The sequence below is a fragment of the Zingiber officinale genome, chromosome 3A (genome assembly GCF_018446385.1).
Source record: "Zingiber officinale cultivar Zhangliang chromosome 3A, Zo_v1.1, whole genome shotgun sequence".
Lineage (NCBI taxonomy): Eukaryota > Viridiplantae > Streptophyta > Magnoliopsida > Zingiberales > Zingiberaceae > Zingiber > Zingiber officinale.
Window position 1 is genome coordinate 4,683,020 of NC_055990.1, and position 4,722 is coordinate 4,687,741.

Genomic DNA, 4,722 nt, shown 5'->3' on the forward strand with positions numbered 1-4,722 from the left:
CGCCGACCACAAAGGAATAGCTAGGATGGTCCTCCTTCTTCCTTCTCCTCTTCTTCCTCTTCTCCAAACCGCCGGCCACCAAGGAAGAGGAGGCGCCGGCCCTTAGCAAGGAGTAGGGGGGTGCCGACCCTTAGCAAGGAGGAAAGGGGGCGCTGGCCTTAAGCAAAGGAGGAAGGGGGCGCCACCCTAGCAAAGGAGGAAGGGGGGCGTCGGCCCTAGCAAAGGAGGAGAAGCTTGTGGGAAGATTAGGTTTTTGGGACCACCACCTACTCCTTTTATAACCTTGCCGCTGACGCTAGGAAGGTAAGAAAAAACTAAACCAAAACCAAGTTGTGGATGGGTGGATGCGAGACTTTATATAGAGGCTATAACAGGGACCTAGAGGAGGAATTGGTTTAGGCCTCCTGATGGGCTTGGGCTTCTTGTGTTCGGCCCGAACACCCAACTCAAATCCATTAATAATAATCCATACCACTAAAGGGTTATTATTGAACTACCGTACCAATCCCATATTACAATATGTACTCCTTCTTATCATTAGTGTGTTAATCTCCCTGTGTTTAAGATATTATATGTCCGTTAATTAATTGAGTTACTAACAACCCAATTAATTAACATATGATTCCAAGAGTAGTACCACTTAACTTTATTATCATGCCGGATTAAGTCCACTTGCAGGGTTTACATGATAATCCTTATGAGCTCCTCAAGGGGACATCATCAACCTAAATAATTAGGACACAGATTCCTTTTATAATTAACAACACACCATATAAACAGTATTATTTCCCAACTCATCAGGCCTATTGATTTAACGAATAAATCTCACCCATTGATAAGTTAAAGAAATAAATACTAAGTATACTTGCTTGTTATTATATAGGGATTAAGATGACGCACATCCATAATAACAGAAATTCTATTATTTTATGTAGTCAGTACAAATCGAACAACCTCAAATGATCCTGCTCAATACACACATAGTGTACTAGTGTAATTTTATAGTTAAGACAGACTAATACCAAATTACACTACAACCATTCCAATGGTTTGTCCCAATCCATCTTGGTTGTGAGCTACTATTTATAATTTATAAGAAACTGATAACATGACCTTCTGTGTGGCATCACACACCATGTTATCTATAATATAAATTAAATGAACAACTGTATTGCCATATATATAAATATAAAATGTAAACATTTGACCAAAGTGATTCTCATTTCAAAATATTTCAAAACAGATATTCATACAAAAGCTAGGCTTATAGTATACATCTCAACAAGGTTGTGCCTTTTAGGCACAACTGTGTCAGCCTCCGCCTAAACTGCAAACAAAACTTTGAACCATCATAACTTTCGGCTCAATTAGAGCCATGGATCATTCGTCCTATCAAAACACAAATAATTTCAAGATCTATAAGTTTGGTTTAGAGTGCAATATGAGAAAACTGGATTTAAAGGGTGAAAATATATTTTAGCAGAATCTTATAAATTTGACAGATCTAGACAGTTTGGGAGAGGTATAAAAGGATCAAGCAAACATTTGCTTCGCTCATCTTGGAACAGGGGGCTCCACCCCTTCCTTGAGACAGGGTTTTCCCCTCTAGGGGAAATCCTAGCACAACCATCTTCTTCCATCAAGACTGAAACACCCCTAATTATTTTTTTTGTGGCCAAACATACGGACGTCATGATTCATAATTATATTTACAATCATAACATACTCTCAATTTAACTAAATTACTTAAATAGTTTTTAAAACAAATAACTACTATAGTAACATTTGGTACTGGTCATATATAGTCCCAGAACTTATTCTACGAAAGGAAATATTTAGCTAATGTGGAAACTAAACTAGAAGGTCTTCGAGTTATGATGCCATTGTCCTGAGCTGACTCATTGGTCATTGCCTCCTGCCTCATTCATCTCATTATCTAAAAAGATAAAATCTATGAGTCGAAAGACTCAGCATATTCACAATCATGTTATGCAATAGTTAGCGTTTATAATCTAGTGTACTAAGGGAAACTCATGCTAGATAACTCAAGACTTGTTTACTGGCATATCATGAACATAAGCATAAGCATCGACAAAAGCATAAGAGCATAAACATAAGCATGTAAATAAGCCAAGCTTAAGAGTAGACTTGATTAGGAGCATGTAAATAAGCATAGACATAAGTATACTTGCATCACATGAACATACACATAATAATAGACTCAATCATGAAGATGTACATAAACGTTGGCATGAGCATACTTGCATAAATATAAGCGTAAACATGTAAATAAGCTAAGTATGAAAATAAAACATAACCATGAGCATGTACATACATAATAGGGAAGAGCATAAACATATACAGTCATAAATATAACCCCGTAGGATTGGTGATCTCTCGGGCTAAGGTCTCCGGTCACATTGAACCACTTATGGTTTGGTGAGCTCCTAAGCTAAGAAAACCGGTCACACTCAACCACATAGATTTGGTGATCCCGAGCTAAGGATACCCATCACATTCAACCATGTATATTTGATGGACTCTCAGGCTATTGACATCGGTCACACTCAACCATGTAGATTTGGTTAACTCCTGGGCTAAGAACACAAGTCACACTCAACCAAGTAGGTTTGGTGAGCTCCCGAACTAAGGATACCGGTCACACTCAACCACTTAGATTACATAAACATGGACATAAGCATAATTATGCACCTAACATAAACTTGATCACTACTTAAACATGGACATAAATGTAAATCTTAACATAAGCATGCAAATTCATAACATAAGTTGAAGCATAGACTTGTGCATCAACATAGCATAAGCATGCATAGAAACTTAAATATGACATAATCATAAACTTAAACATAAGCATACAAATTCATATCATAAGTTTAAGCATAGACTTGTGCATCAACATAGCATGAGTATGCATAGCAACTTAAACATGGTATAACCGTACACCTAGCATGAACTAGTCTAACATAGCATAACATGAACATAACCTATTCTTGATCTTAGGCATAAACACAAACATAAACTTTAACATGATCCTAAACATAAACGTCTACATATGATCCCGAGCTATCCTCCCACTAATGAGTTAATAAGGTTACTAATTTCTTAGCATTTGAAATGATGTAAACTAAAATTTAATTGGCACATATCAAATGAACTAACTTATAAACCACATCACATAGTGAATAGGTCATTAAGGACATGATCTATGACCTAACTCGTTAAGTCCTAGGGATCTAAAGTATTATCACTTTGATGAGTTGTTAAGGTTACTGAATTTCTAACATTTATCAAGTTACAAACCAAAACTAGACTATAGGGGAGCTTCCTAGAGCATTAACAAGTAGGGAACATGCCTTCAATCTTTAGCTACCAAGTCCCTCTTCTTTGTCTTCCCTTGGAGCTCTAGAATCGATGGAGAACAATAGAGAGGGGGAGCTTCTTAGGGTTGGTGGAAAACATAAGGAGATGAAGCTTTTGAAGATAGAGGTTTTTAAAAAGGTTAGAAGCTTAGGACTTAGTCTCTCTTTTCCTTCTTCTACAAGAAACATTGGACCTAGTCCTATTAAAATTACCACCTAGCAAATTTAAGAAAATATCTAAATTTTATCAACTAAGTTATATAAATTTTTATACTAAGTTTTATAATTTTAAGTCCTATAAATATTTTATTTACTAATCCCTATATATTTTCTTAACATAATTAATTAATCCAAATTCTCATAATTGTGGGCTCACTAAATTAATTAAATAAATTTTTAATTAAATATAAACTAATCAAATAAACCCTCTTAATTGATCTATTGGATTTTCAGACACTACAAGGACAATTCATCCATCCCCAAAGCAATAATTTCATCTGATAAGACGACAATGCATTGATAAGTATTCTCACCTCTCTATTCATGTATTGAGTTGTAAATTGCTATTCTTCTTTATCTCTAGGGTGTATTTCCTTTTCCATAGAGTAAATTCTCTTGATCTTAGGATGTAGGAAGTAACGATGATGTGATATTGATGCGTAAACTATGTATTTGGTTATTTCCCTATTCTATGAGATGTTTGCGATTTTGATAAATTGTGTATGTTGAATGTGAGTTTGGATGTAGAGCATTAGTCATCATGTAAAGGTATATTATATGACCGATGAGCCTTTAGTGATAGAGGGTATCTCTTTAATTGGACTTTTTAGAATCATTATCTTAAAAAAAAAATATTAATTCTCTATAAGAGATTAATTAATCAGAGTTTAATGAATTTTCTTCAATTTAACGTAATCTAGACTATATGATCGGGGGCTCTCGTAATCCCTTTAATCGAACTTTCTAGTGTTATCTTTTTATTTAATAGAATTAAAAGTGATGTAAACACTCTAGTTTAACCTTCACAGATCTGTACCTATAATTTGATTAAAATCCCTACAATTGTGTAAACATGAAGATAAGGAGATGAACAATACATAAAAGACCAGCTAGCATAATAGTAAAATCAAAATACTAGAATTATTTCTCAATCAAACTTCTTCTCTCTTTGACTACTTATCTTCCCATGACTTTATCTGATCTAGGCTCTCTCTCAAATATTTCTCTTGCTCTTTCAACTCTCTCTTTCTCTCTTATTTTCATGACCATACACAATCTTAATCATCTAAATAATTTACTTTACAAATTCAATTAATATTTAATCAATATTCCCTATAAATTT